The sequence below is a fragment of the Sapajus apella genome, unplaced genomic scaffold, assembly GCF_009761245.1.
Source record: "Sapajus apella isolate SASKATOON/1434 unplaced genomic scaffold, GSC_monkey_1.0 scaffold36, whole genome shotgun sequence".
Taxonomy (NCBI): Eukaryota; Metazoa; Chordata; class Mammalia; order Primates; family Cebidae; genus Sapajus; species Sapajus apella.
In genome coordinates this window covers 10880549-10895879 of record NW_022436976.1, presented here as the reverse complement: position 1 = coordinate 10895879, position 15331 = coordinate 10880549, and the positions used below count along the sequence as shown (strand labels likewise).

General features: G+C 38.2%; 1 protein-coding gene across 1 annotated transcript in view; it reads right to left on the bottom strand.

Annotated features, from left to right (window-relative positions):
* The window catches only part of SLC44A5 (solute carrier family 44 member 5), a 408769-nt gene that overhangs the window by 215844 nt on the left and 177594 nt on the right, over window positions 1-15331 (bottom strand). The gene's annotated exons all lie outside the window — the stretch shown is intronic.

Below are 15331 nucleotides of genomic sequence, written 5' to 3'. Positions count from 1 at the left end.
AGTGGTCTCAGATGGAAATGAGAAACTTGTTGGGAACTGGAGTAAAGGTGATTCTTGCTATGTTTTGGCAAAGAGACTGGGGTATTTTGTCCCTGCCCTAAACATTTATGGAACTTTTAACTTGAGAGAGATGATTTACAGTATCTGCTGGAAGAAATTTATAAGCAGTAAAGTATTCAAGATATGACCTGGGTGCTGTTAAAGGCATCCAGTTTTATAAGAGAATCAGAGCAGAAACTCTGCAGCCTGACAATGCAATAGAAAAGAGAATTCCATTTTCTGAGTAGAATTGCATAAGTAACAGGGGGCCAAATGTTAATCCCCAAGACAATGGGAAAAATGTTTCCAGGGCATGCCAGAGGTCTTCATGGCAGCCCCTACCCTTATCACAGGCCTGGAGGCCTATGAAGAAAAAGTTGTTTCTTGGGCAGGGTCCCCTGCTGTGTGCAGCCTAGGGACTTGTTGTCCTGTGTCCCAGCTGCTCTAGCCATGGCTGAAAGGGGCCAATAGAGAGCTCAGGCTGTGGCTTAAGAGGGTGAAAGCCCCAAGCCTCTGAGGAATACAAGTGGTGATGAGCTTGCCAGTGCACAGAAGTCAAGAATTGGTGTTTGGGAACTCTGCCTAGATTTCAGAGATGTATGGAAATGCCTAGACGCCCAGGCAGAAGTTTGCTGCAGGGGTGGGTCTCTCATGGAGAACCTCTGCTAGGGCAGCGTGAAAAGGAAATGTAGGATTAGAGCCCCCACACAGAGTACCTACTGGGGCACCATGCAGTGGACCTGTGAAAGAGGGCTACCATCCTCCAGACCCCAGAATAATAGATCCACCGACAGCTTGCACCATGTGCCTGAAAAAGCTGCAGACACTCAACACCAGCCCATGAAAGCAGCCTGGAAGAAGGCTGCACCCTGAAAAGCCACAGAGGCAGAGCTATCTAAGACCATGGGAACCCACCTCTTGCATCATTGTGACTTGGATGTGAGACACAGAGTCAAAGGAGATCATTTTGGAGCTTTAAGATTTGACTACCCTGCTGGATTCTGCACTTGCATGGCATCTGTACCACTTTGTTTTGGGAGTTTCTCCCATTTGGAATGACTATTTATCCAATGCCTGTACCTCCATTGTATCTAGGAAGTAACTAACTTGCCTTTGATTTTACAGGCTCTTGGCAGAAGAAACTTGCCTTTTCTCAGGTGGGACTGGACTGTGAAACTTTTGAATTAATGCTGAAATGAGTTGAGACTTTGGGGGACTGTTGGGAAGGAATGATTGGTTTTGAAATGTGAAGCTATGAGATTTGGGAAGAGCCAAAATGGTATGGTTTGTCTCTGTGTCCCTACCCCAATTTAATCTTGTAGCTCCCATAATTTCCACACATTGTGGAAGGACCCAGTGAGAGACAATTGAATCATGGGGACAGGTCTTTCCCATGCTGTTCTCGTAATAGTGAATGGGACTCATGAGATCTGATGGTTTTTAAAATGGGAGTTTCTCTGCACAAGCTCTCTTTGCCTGCCGCCATCCATCTAAGACGTGACTTGCTCCTCCTTGCATTCTGCCATGATTGTGAGGCTTCCCCAGCCACATGGAACTATAAGTCCAAGTGAACCTCTGTCTTTTGTAAATTGCCCAGTCTCAGATATGTCTTTATTAGCAGTGTGAAACAGACTAATATAGAATTTAACCACAGTTATGGGGAAGGGAAAGAGAAGTTCATGATATGTTTATGTTACTGGACCAAACAACTATGTCCAATCAGATGGTTGTGCCAGCCAGTGGCATAAGAAACAGTACTCATGGAATGAGTTTGGAAGGCTGATGATAATTTATTTCTGGACATAAGTGAGATCACCAGATGCAAGTATCATGCATCATGTTGATGTTGGATACATGGGTCTGGAATCCAGAGGAAACATGAGGATTAGAAACATATATTTGAAAGACAATCTATGGGCAAGGGTAAGAAAGGCTAAAGAAACAGTTCTAAAGAGAAAGGCAGAGAGCCAAAGAGCCAAGGCTAAAATCTTAAATCCATACTGAAAAGGATGGGAAGAAGGTTATGAACCAACAAAGGAGACCAAGAGGCAAGTGGGAAACTGTTCTGCATTTTTCAAAATCTGCAATCAGAATGTTTTGTGATAACTAAAAAAGCAATAGCCATTATTTTTAAAGTAGCAAAATGAATCTGTGCTATATGTTTTAAAAGATTGTAGCAACTAATAGTCATAAGCACAAAAACACTTAGAAAGTGACATGACTTTTGCTTTTACCCTCCTCACGCCAAACTTCTTGTGGTACTAAAAAATATAGAAATAAAGAAGGTGTGACATTTAGATATCTTTGAATTATGCATTTTCCTATAATGCTTGTTGCTTGCATTCCACACCCTGCACTGTATAATGGTGCAAAGCATGGAATACAAGCAACAATGCAGTGCTCCACTACCTAGTTTACACAACAATCAGTCAACAGACATTTGTTGAGTATCTACTATCTGCCAGAGCCTAGGAATACAAGAATGTAGAAAATAGATACAATTTTGGAGCTTACCATCTACCAGGCAGATGAGCAATTTAAAATAAGCATACAAAGAAAACGTAACTAGAAATTAGGTTCAGTATTTGTAAAGGAAATCTACAGGATGCTATGACGGAATATAACAAGGAAAGCTTTTTTCTTTTTTTCCACATAGGAAGGGCTCAATGGGAAAAATCACTCTGAGTAAGTGGCATTCAAGCCTATGTATAAAAGATGATTAAAAGGTTCCTAAGAGAAAATGGGGGAAGCATTCCAGGCAGAGACAAGAGCATACACTGTAGGTCTGAGGAATAAAAGGATTTAGCCAGTATCATTGGAGGATATGAATGGAGGAAAGAGTAGTAAAAGATGCACTTACAAACGAAAGGCAGGACCAGATCATGCAGGGCCTCTATGCCTTGTAAAGGATTTGGGATGCTATCCTAAATGCAATAGATTTGCTCATCAGATCATGTATTCCTATTTGTATTTTGAAAAGATCAGTTTTTTTTTTAATTTATGAATTGATTAAAAGTAAAGAGTAGAAACTTCTGCTTCTAAGTGTGAACAATGAATTGCTGTCCTGCTATAAATAACTAGAAAAAAAATTAAAAATAAAAAAAACAACAGTTTTCAGGGCACAGGACTGTAATCTCTAAGGGAAGGGAAGCAAGCTAAGTTCGCCTTCTGGTTGTCTCAGATAATTGCCCAGAAGTAGTGTCCAGGCCAAGGCTCAGAGAAAGGAACCAAAATAGAGCCAAATGATTTCAGTAGGTTGAGGAGACAGAGATCAAAGTTTGAAAAGGTGGAAGCCTAAAATTTGTGGGCAAAATGTCAAGAATCTCATACTATTAAGTGATCAAACAAATACAATAAGAGTCCCAAAAGCAAGACAGGGACAGAAAAACATTTGAAAAAATAATGGATTTTTTTTCAAATCTGAATAAAACTATAAACACACAAAGCCAAGAATCTCATCAAACCCCAAGCAGAATAAACATGAAGTAAATCATACCAAGGAACAATATAATCAACTTGATGGAAAACAGCAAAATAGAAAATAAAATCTTAAAAGTAACCAGAAAGGACATACATACAGAGGAAGAAATATAAGAATGAATGACAGTAGGCCTCTTATCAGAGAACTAAGACAATGAATGACTTCTTTAAAGTGCTGAAGAAAGAGAGAAAAAAGCACTGTTCATATGAAATTCTGTACCAGGAAAAAAAATTTCAAAAATGAAGATGAAATAGACTTTTTCCAGAACAGAAAAAGGTGAGAGAAATCATTACTAGATCTGTGTGGTAATATTAAGGTAAGTTCTCTGGCAGAAAGAGAATCATACCAGATAGAAAGTTGAATCTACACAAAGGAATAAAGAGCATCAGAAATGGTAAATATATAGGTAAATATAAATACAACTTTCTCAGTTTTAATCTCCTCAAATGCTAATAGGCTATTTAAAGCAAAAATAATAGCAATGTATTGTGGAGTTTATTACACATGTTTAATTTAAATGTACAACAATAATTAGACCCAGGACAGGAGAATCTTACACCATACATGGAGTGGTATATTATTTGAAGGTAAGCTGGCAAGTTAAAGATATGGCTACTGTGAACCCTAGATCAACCATTGCTATGGTCTGAATGTTTGTGTCCCGCTAAAATTCTTATGTTAAAATCCTAACTCCCACGGTGATAGAATTAGGAGATAAGACTTTTGGGAGGTGATTAGGTCATGGGGGCAGAGTCTTCATGAATGACATTAGTTTCCTTATAAGAGGTCCAGGAGAAACGGTTTATGCCTTCTACCATATGAAAACATAGTGAGAAGACCTATCTATAAACCAGGAGGCAGCCCTCACCAGATGCCAAATCTGCTGTTGCCTTGATCTTAGACTTCTCAGCCTCCAGAACTGTGAGAGCTACATTTCTGTTTTTCATAAGTCACCCAGTCTACAGTAGTTTGTAACCGCAGCCCAAGTGGACTAAGCCACTAAAAAGTAAAACAAAGTATAGTTATTAAATTGTTGGTGTAAATAAAAAATGCTTATTCAAAAAAAGAAAAGAGGAACAAAGGAATGTAGAACAAACAGGAAAAATTAAAGAATGAACAGCAAGATGCTGGGTTTTAAACCCAACTCCATTGATAATTAGATTAAAAGTAAGTTGTCTAAATACTAATTAAAAGGCAGACCTTGTAAATGTAGATAAATTTTGAAAAAGCAAGACTCAGATACCCTCTGTTCATAGAAACACAACTTCTTGGACTAATTTTTCAATATAAATTTCTCAGTTTCTTAGGTTTTGAGTAGAGCCTATATGTTTTCAGATTATTATGGCATGCATAGCTTTCTTCACTCAATAAGAGAAATACTTTTTTGTTGATACACTGACAACATTATCTTCTTCATAATAACTATGCCTCAATAATTGTGGAGACTAGTTTATTAAAAATTTGTATATCAAAGGCCAAAATTACTATTCTCATGTTTTACTTTCATCTATTACTCTCTGTCAAGTGAAAAGGTTTATATCCCACAGTTAAAGTATCACTCAAAATAACAAGTCCTTCGAAGTTTCTTTCCTGATACTTCCATACTTGATAATGGCTATAGAATAAACAGCCATTAGAACATAGATTTTACACAAATGAAAATGGCAAGCATTTAGACACCTAAGAAATGATCTCTTTGGAATTTAATATAACTACTGTTTTAGAGGGGGAAATAGTTGTGTTTTTCTCACAGGAATGTTTTTGGATATATTATAATATGGTCCACTTCAAATATTGCCCTTTCAAAACGCAATTATTTACCATGAAATAGCTTGAAAAATGGAAAACATACACTGTTAGCATATATGAAAATATACCTAAAATCATGTTATAGTATGTTTATTAACATAGATAGAATGTGACATCTACAGCCAATCTGGGACTAGTAACCCTGCAGGTGCAAAAAAGCTACCATTATTTTAAAGATATCCTATTTGGCCTGAAACGGCAAACTTGAGGAGGAAGAAAAGGAGTTGTTTCTTTTTCTATATAGAGAAAGACACTGACTAGTTAGAAGCTTTTATGTAGGCCATAAGCCATATGTGCAAAAAAATGAATAAATGGCAGCCCAGTTAATCATCTTATTTTAATTTTTCTTTCAACATGAAGGGATTGTCAATGGCCCACTGCACTGTGGTATGTTATAGCTCATTTTGCTGAATGCATAGAGGAACTGTTTCAGAATTGTCCTCAATGGTGCCCTAATGGTCTGAGAAATTTGCTAAGGCTTTCCTCTTCTTTCATTAAGATCACCATTTTGCATACAGCTCTCAAATAGCTAATTGCTATTTGTTTTATATATGTCACTAGCTCGTTGCTGCATTGCCAAGGGGAAAAACACATAATGGAGGAAAGAGAAACATGTAGGTGGAAAAAAGCTTTTGTTAGATAATACGAATTTCGTTTATAATTCATAAAAGCTATGGAAGAAGGTGAAAATTTTATTCATCAGAAATCTTCTTTAGAAGAATTCTGCTACTTGTTTGGAAAAAAAAAAAAAAGTACTTTGGTGAAGTGTTTAAAGTGTGGTGCATATATCAAGAATTGTCATGGGACAGCTATTCATGTGACAAGGAGAGGGATTTGAGGAGTGGACGGTGATTGTATAATGTGATAGTACTTGTAACCCCTCTCAGATAGTCAATAAAATTACTGAACTCAAGAATACTTGTTAAAATCATTGATGTGTGTGTGTGTTCACGTGTGCCTACGAGTTGTGCTTTTTTTTATCCAGACCGATGTGATGTAAAATTGGACATCAAATGCCCTGTGAAAAAGGCACACATGGAAAAGCAAATGCCATTTCTGGAGTGAATACTAATGAGCGTTGAAGGCTCCAGGTTACAGTGACCTAATAGTTCTTCTAAGAGATATGATTTGTATTGGGCTAGTGATGGACACATCTGGACCTTTCACTAGGTTGCAAGCTCATGGGAAGCCAGGAGAGACTCTTATTCATAGCCTTATCCAGTTTCCCGGAGTGCACAGCACAGTGTCTTGCACTTAAAAGTCCTCAGTGAAAATGTGTGCAACAAAACAATTAAAACATAATTGCCTTATGACAAGCTAGTTTTGTTTCATCTCAAAATGTTTGTGTATATAAAAACTTAGAAAGTAAACTTTATTTTGTGTAGGTAAATAATCACTATCCTGCACCAGCTGAAACCAAACACAACAGTAGTGATTACAGATGTTTTGATTGGGGGAAACATTTATGTTACTAACAGAAATGGGAACGTCAGAAATACAGATTTAGGTTATGGAGTAAATTTTACACATTAAGAAGATTCTTAGAATACTTAGCAGTTGCAAAAAAAACCTTGATTGTACGAAGGAACCTTTATCTGTTCCATTTGGTGGCGAAAAAACTGACTCAGAGGGGTTATGTGAATCTTTCCAGGAAGTACAATGATTAAATGGCCAAACTGGAACTTGGGCCTAGGTTTTGACTCTAGGTCTATTGTGTTTTCCATTACCCACAGCTGCTTTCTATTAGGTTGGTGCTAATACTAGAGACTCAGAGTTAACAGAAGCCAGCCCTCTTCCCTTCCTGTTGTCTTTATGTGCTAATTTGAAACAAACAAACAAAAATGAAATAGTAAAGCCTTCCATTTTCTCTGCTCTCAAAATTCTCAAGGCTTAAGCTAGTTCCATTCATTGACATTAAATCCCGATTCATCTCTCAAATGCCTTTGTTGCAAGGATTGGAAAAAAGCATTCTCTGGGGTGGGCAGTATTATTTTGGCTGCCTGAAAAAGAACAGAAAGCTATAGTACTCTCTATGGAATGAACACCTATAGCAATTTCTCATGCATATGTTAATCTCATACATATACTGTGAAACAACGCTTAGCAACCTGCTTAGTAAGGTCAAACTTCCTCAGCAAACAATGAAATATAAACATTTCCTACTGCAGTTTCCTATGGCTGGTGAAATTAAATTAGATGGTTGTCTGCTTGTTATATGAATCTTCTATCAACTCAGCTGTAGCCAACAGAAATATTGATTTAACACAGAACAAGAAAGCCAACATCGAAACTATTGCTTGGTCCTTGGTTATTTCCCCTAAAGTATATATTTTTATGAATGTATTTTTATTTTCACCTTAAATTCCTAACTAGGATTTACGAGTTAAGGATTTTTAAGAAATGAAGCTTTTGCATCGTATTTTGCTATTTTACTATCGTTCTATTAAAGGAAAAGCAGAAAAGTTAAATGTTTGCTGTGTTAATATGTGCCTGGCTCTATTTGCCTTGCCTCTTTTGGAAATTGCTACCAGCGCCATACTCCCTGCTCCCAGGATACACTTATCTGTTTACTAGCTGTCAAAGTAAATTTATAGTACTGAGTGACACCATTAAAAAGCTTGGGACAGGCCTTGCTGAGCACACACAGATACACTTGCATATCCATTAAGTTGAAATTTTGCCAAGAACCTATTAACCAATCCTAATCAACTGCTGTTTTCCATTTAAAATGCCATTAGTTTCTATGGTTTGTTGCTCAGGGTATAAGCAGAAAAGACACCATCAAGTGGTTAGCAAAGGTGCTGCTTTGCTGGAAGCCCATCTGCCTCTGGAGAATTTGAATTTGGCATTAGTATGTATCACTTTCTTTCCACCTCTGGAATTAAGCATTCATTCCAAATATTTAGGACCTCACAAAATACAGGATTTTAATACAGCTCATTGCTTAAAGATTGTGGATAATTAATTTGTGCTTGGCCTGCAAAGGCTGCCTCTAAAGAGTACTGTATAATTGTAATCATACAGAACTGATGACTCTCAGTCAATAGCTATACATTAATAGACTAACAAAGATCTGCCTGCATACACCCCTCCTGAGCTTCCTCTGAGTTTTTAAAGTTTTCTGTAAGGTAGATTTTTTTGGGGGTTTTGTTTTTTGAGATGGAGTCTCACTCTGTCCCCCAGGCTAGAGTACAGTGCTGTGATCCTGGCTCCCTAAAACCTCCACCTCCCAGGTTCAAGCAATTCTCCTGCCTCAGCTTCCCAGGTAGTCAGGACTACAGGCATTTGCCACTGTGCCTGGCTAATTTTTGTATTTTTAGTAGAGACGGGATTTCACCATGTTGGCCAGGCTGGTCGTGAACTCCTGACCTCAATAGATATGCCTGCCTTGGCCTAATATAGTTTTAAATACCTAATACATTATCATACCTTCAAATAGTAAAGTCCCTTGTAAGAACAAGAGTGCTATTAATAGTGAAATGACAAGTCAGCCAAAAAATGATGTCTGATTTTGTGAGGTTTGCTTTGGGATTGGCAAAAGATGAAATATCAAAATGTCAAGAGATTTTTTTTAATTTCAAACAATGCATTCTCTGCAATCAAATTGCAAGGAACAAAATTCTACGTCACAGTATCTCAATGTCATTTCTTCTTATGAAGAACATGAAAAGTGAAGAATTTGGTAAGCCAACTGTATTCCCCAACTCAGCAGATAACAAAACCATATACAAACAATTATTTGAAAAGTTCGAGCAACTCAAAAATGTACTAAACACATTTCCCAACAATAGGAACACTTTGATGCTAGGAAGGATTTAAAACAATAGCACTGCTCTGTTAGGTTCACTTAGAAAATAAATATTTCACATTTTTTTCCAGGTTGTTAAAATGTTATCTTTATTTATTGTAGCTCTTTAAGCACAACTTGTTCAAAAGATAACATTAAACAGGAAATTTAATGTACTAACCAGGTAGAGGTGAAACAAGAGTTACATCTAAAGGGGCCAAGCATTGTGAAAGTGCAGCCCAATGTGGGGAATAACAAAGCCACGGTCTTTGCATATTCCCTACAGGTGCCCAGCACTACCTTAGGTACATGTTAGGAACTTAATTAAGCATTTGCTGGTTGATTAACTGAGTGATAAAAGACTTATGAATAGTAAAGAGCTTTGTAAACTGGAACCATTAAAATCCAAGAGAAAGGGCAAAACTAATTGTGTGACTGTGGCAGATGGTAGATAAAGCTGTGAAGTCCTGAAGTCTGTAAACCTGCAGAAGCATTGCATTTTAGAGGAACACTGTCAGCAATCAAGGGACCATGGCCTAGTGGAAAAGAAAGAGGCTGCACAGACGATTATCTTCTCGGGAACCCAAAGGCTGTCAAATAGACAGGTCAACTTAATTAAGAAACTTACTTTAGATGTGCAAAGTGTGTCCTAGTCAATCTACTAGAGAGTAAAGACCACAGGGAGTAACAACCCCTGCATGGATTCCTCCAGTAATAACAATGAGGTATTCTGAATTATTTGGAGAGGACAAGTTGGGTTCCCCTTGAACATGCCATGCCATGGGCCCTTCTTAGCAACGGAACTCACCATTCTACCAGCACTGCAGAACATCAGAAGCGCCTTGCACGGAAAAAGCCAGAGGGAGGCTGCTCCAGGACAGGTCTCGCGGTCAGCACTCTCAGACAAGCCAGCCCTCCCTTCCTTTCCTCGCTTTCAGCACCCTTTTCTCAGGTGAGAAAGATAACATTTTAAAACCCTTCTTCTTCAGGTGAATTCTCTCAAGCTTTCACCTCCATCTGGTTTTCTTTGTCTCTAGAGAATGATTCTTGAGGGTTCAAAAGAAGTGAAGATGTCAGAGGTGTTACAGAATGTACCCAAGGATGTCCAATACACTAAAACCTACTGACTACATTTCTGCCAAACAAGACATGCTGAAAGATGAACAATGAAAGTTTGTGAAAATTGATTGATGTAGATAGAGTTACACTGGGGAGGAGATGAACTAGGTGGGTTCTTATAAAATTTAGAAGCCAAACCAATGCGTAGCAGGACTTAGTTTATTTAGGGTGGGAAAATATGATTCTGAAAGTCATCCATGTGTGAATATTGTCATTTTGCTTTCTTTTATGACACATTACATTTTTTATTTCGCTTATTTTTTGTTAACGTTCACTGAAAGGCAGCTTAAAGAGCAGACAAAATTACAAGCTATGAATAAAAAGACTCATGTTTGAATGTTAGCTCTGCCTAACACTTCTCTAATCCCGTGTCTTCATTCATAATGTGATAACCAATACTTGCCCCTTCAGGTTGTGGTGAAGACTGGAAACAAGGCATGCAAAATGCCTCCTATGTAGTAGGCAGCCAATCAATGTTAGCAATTGTTACTATTTAAACGAAATTCCAATTTTATTTCATAAGAACTAATGGAGAAGGTCAGTTTTTACAGCTAGATCAGGATAGGAAGGGGCATCATCATGGCCCAGAAAGGTGATGGCAGCATCCTAGTGGAATGCTCAGGAAAGGGCTGGTACGACTTTGCTAGTCACTGTCTCACACGGGCTAGCTATGGTTGTTCCTTTATTAGGAACTCTTTTCTCATTATAGTGACCAATACAATACATCCTTTCCTTAAATACAATATATATTTCCCACATTCATCCTTTCTCTTTAATGCTTATTCTAGCTCAAAATTATTTTAAAATAAGTTTAACCAACTTATTTTACGGCCTTAGTACCTTTGCTTTGGATAATATGATCTTTTAAATCATTTCTCTGACTTCAGTTTCCTTTTCTATCTATTCTATATGTTATTGTTAGATTGATTTTCCTTAATCACAGTTGGATTTTATCACTCCCCCTGCTCAGAAAACCTTCAATAGCTCTCTAATTCTCATGAACTAAACCCAAACTCCCCAGCCAGTAATTCAAGAACATCCATGCACTCAGCCTAATTTAAGTCTTCTGCCTTATCTCAAAGGCTATCAGTCACACAGCTTGTTGTTCCCTAAATACAACCACATTCTCCCCTTTCTTGTGTGTTTCCCCATGTGAAATGTTTGTCTTCCCATCCCTGCATGTCTAATTTTCATCTCAAATGCCCTTTTCCCTTGAAGCCTTTCCTTGTTTGCGTCTCTGAACTCTCTCTCCATTCTCTGAATTTATATACCACACTTCCTTACCCCTCTCCAACACAACCTGCACAGCTGGAGACAGAGACCATGTGTTTTTTGTTTCTGTAACTCTCAGTGCCTAGAATAGGCTTCACATGTTATAGGATCAATAATTATTTTTAACTTAATAAGTGAATGAGCAAATTAAGTCTTTCGGATGCAAAGTTATATGAAAGAAAGCAACACAATAGACAAGAAACCAACAATACATTTTCCTGACTAATCACACAGAATAACACTGCAGAAAGTCACATCTAACCAGTTACAGTGGACATTTGTTTGTTTTTTAAAATTTATTTTGGCTGTTCAGGATCTGAATGCCCTTTCTACATTTGGATAAGTATCCACATGTGAAGAAGGAAAAGTCTACCTCCCACTGTAACATTTAGAAAGGAGGCTGACTCACTTTCCTAGTCTCTCTGGTAACTAGAGCATGGGCACCTGCCTGGCCAAACAGCTGAAGCCCCTCACAACTTTGAATGTGGATCCAGGGCGCAAAGAAGCAGGGAGAGAAGAGAAATCAGTCTGGTGGTACTGATGGCAGCAGCGGTATGGAGCTTCCAGGTGCAGTGGCAGCATCCATGCCAGCGTGACAAGCTGCAGTGTCCAGCCTTCAGTGCTGGTGCAGCAGTGCCTCACCAGATGGGTGCTCATGATATTGGCTGTGTTTCTGGGATCCCAGCTCCACTTGGTTCTGCCTCTTTTCTGGGGCTGTTTTCCAGCATTCCCAGCAGCTCTGCTGGCTACTCAGGTTCCATTTAATGAATCCGTTTGCTGCTTAAGACAACCAGGGTCAGATCCTGCTGCTTGTCCCCCATCACCTTGACTTGATGCATGAGGCTTGCAGAATTATTCAGGGGACCCCTCTACACCACAGCGAGATTCTCTCAGCTTAGGTTTGCATCCTCATTATTTCTCATCGTTAAAAGTTAATAGCCCTACATGCTACCTTCATTAATTTTTAGGCAAACATGTTTTAAAGTCAGATTGCATTTTGATTTCTATAAATAAGTTCTATAAATAAGCTATCATTTATTTCTCCTAAACAAATCAGTCTAAATTAGAGCTTACCATAGGATACCATTCATTCATTGAAATCCCAAAGCATACCAAAATAGAAAAATGACTGCTATAATAAATGTCCTCAGGATCGAGCCACTTCTATTTTTGCAGACTTCCAAAATACTAGCAACAATTATATTTTATACCTCTGATATGCCTGTACACTTAGAATTTTCCTAGAAAATGTGCCATTAATTAATAATGTCTCAAGGAAATCACATTATTTATGACTGATCCAGATATAACAACACAGTTTAGTGGTTAAGAGCCTGGACTCTGCAGCCAGATTTGCCTGGAATTAAATCCCAGTCTATGGTGGGATATTGGACAAGTTACTTATTCTTTTATGCCTCCATTTCCTCTTTAAAATGAGAATAATAAAAAGACTATTGTGAGGATTAAATTAGATATTTTACACATAAAATGATCAAGACAATACCTAACCCTTAGTAAAAAGCCATTTAAATGTTTGTTTTTACTATATTCTCAAATTGTGCCTACTCGGGGAAATTATTAGAATGCATGACAGTCATGTGTGCTATCAGTCAAATAAAACTCTCTCCCTCTAACACATTGTGCTCCTTATCTTCCTTGTGGTTGGATGGAGCCACGTTTCTGTCTCTGGCCAATGAAGCAGTTAATACATTAGAGTATTTAACTGGCAGTGTGAGATTCTCCGGAGTGCTCTCTTCCCTCTAGTATGGCAAGGAAGAATGTTTGATATGGTGGAGACTGGAGGGCTAGAGTGATTAAAATTAGCAGAATTCCTTTGCTGATGTGAGATGGGTATGTTACATGAGCAAGAAATAAACCTTTGTTGTTTTAAGCTACTGACATTTTGGGGGAGTGTTTGTTACTAAAACATAATGTAGTGTATCCTGAGTAATGCAGAAAGCATGGCAATTATCTGGATATTTCAATTAAATAATATTTCCTATTCAAGTGACTAGCATCCTCAGACATACCTAGAGAGGGATAATATCAGTAAAGAGTAAAATTATTTTTCCATTATAGGCAGTCATCCCACTTACACCCTCTCTATTTGTGCATCTATTATCCTTGTTACCAACTTAAAATGGGAGGTACATCATATTAATCTTTGTATTTCAGAATTTAGTACAGTGTTTGATATAACTCAGAAAATGTCTGCTAACCCAAATGAAGTTTTAGAGTGCAAATGTGATCCGATCAGATGTTCTCATTGTGAAAGTTGCTAATCCATGACTTTAGAAGCTAAATTAGCTTCATCCAAGAGGGCGCTATTTAGCATAATAAACTAAACCTGACAGGCATTCCCAGTACAAGCACCAATTTAGAAAGATTTATTTAGAAAAAAATAAATGACAGCTGCCACAGGGTACGCATACCACCTGCGTAATTCTGCCATTCCAGTATCTGATTTTACTTCGGCTTATACTCATAAGATTATGGCAAAGTAGAGTTGTCAAGAATCTGAGAGATTGTGTTTACAATACCCCATGTTAAATATAACAAAACTGAGGCCCAGGAGCCATAAATATAATAACTGGTGTCAGACACAAAGCTAGTTAGCCAGAGGTAAGACTCTTAGTTTTTTGGTCTTTTCACAATACCAAATAGTTTAAAGAGCATGCACCACATAGATGGTCACTAAATACATTATTTTGCAATGCAGTTATTAGCAGTGTTTTAACACTGGTTGAATATCAGCATCCTCACTGTAGCTTTTAAAGGGGACATGTGCCTGGGCTCTATCCTTAGGGATTCTAATTCTGGGGCTTATGCTTGACAACAGTTGGACTCACTGCCAATTTCAGCAATGACCATTTCTAATATTTAAACAACTAACTACTTCCTAAAAGAACACCTGGAATGTTTTCATGTTAGAAGAGATCAGGAAAATAGGAATCTTCAACAGCCTAAAGCTACATTGATATGCCCCTCTATGTACCTGTACTGAATGAACATGTGTCACATTTTAAGTTATTCAATTATGCTACAAGTTCTTGTTGGAGGAATATATTCTAACAAACCAAGAAACAAACTCAGGGGTCAGTATATCTGGATCCTGACTGTCGTGAACTAGCTCCATATTGAGACTATGTACAAAAGTAACAGTAGAAAGCAATCTTTCTTGGCCAAGTGAGGGCTATGATGTCTAAACACTGATCCATTCAAAGAATATTTGTGGGCATAAGTGTTGGTCCATTTGTGTTGCTATAAAGAGATATCTGAGACTGAGTAATTTATAAAGAAAAAGAGGTTTATTTTGTCTCACAGCTCTGTAAACTATATAAGAAGCATGGTGCCAGCATCTGCTTCTGGTGGGAGCCTCAGGAAGTTTCCAGTCATGGTAGAAGATGAAGGGGAACATGTGTCACATGGCAAGAGAGAAAGATCAAGCAAGGGGTGAGGGGTGTGCCACACATGCCAGATCTCATGTGAACTCTGAGTGAGAACTCACTCATTATGGTGAGGACAGCACCAAGCTATTCATGAGGGAGATCCAAACGCCTCCCACCAGGCCCCACCACTAACATTGGGGATTACATTTCAACATGAGATTTGAAGGGACAGACATCCAAACCATATCAACATCTATTGTGCTGGGCACTAAGGATACAACTTCCAAAACAGACAAAGTCATGGCCCTCATGAAGCTTATTGTCTCACAAAGCTCTCTAATATAAAGGGACCCATAGGAATAGTCAGATGAGCAATCTGGGGCAAAGTCATTGCTGTGGTCTGAATGTGTTTCCCAAAATGTATGTGTTGGAAAC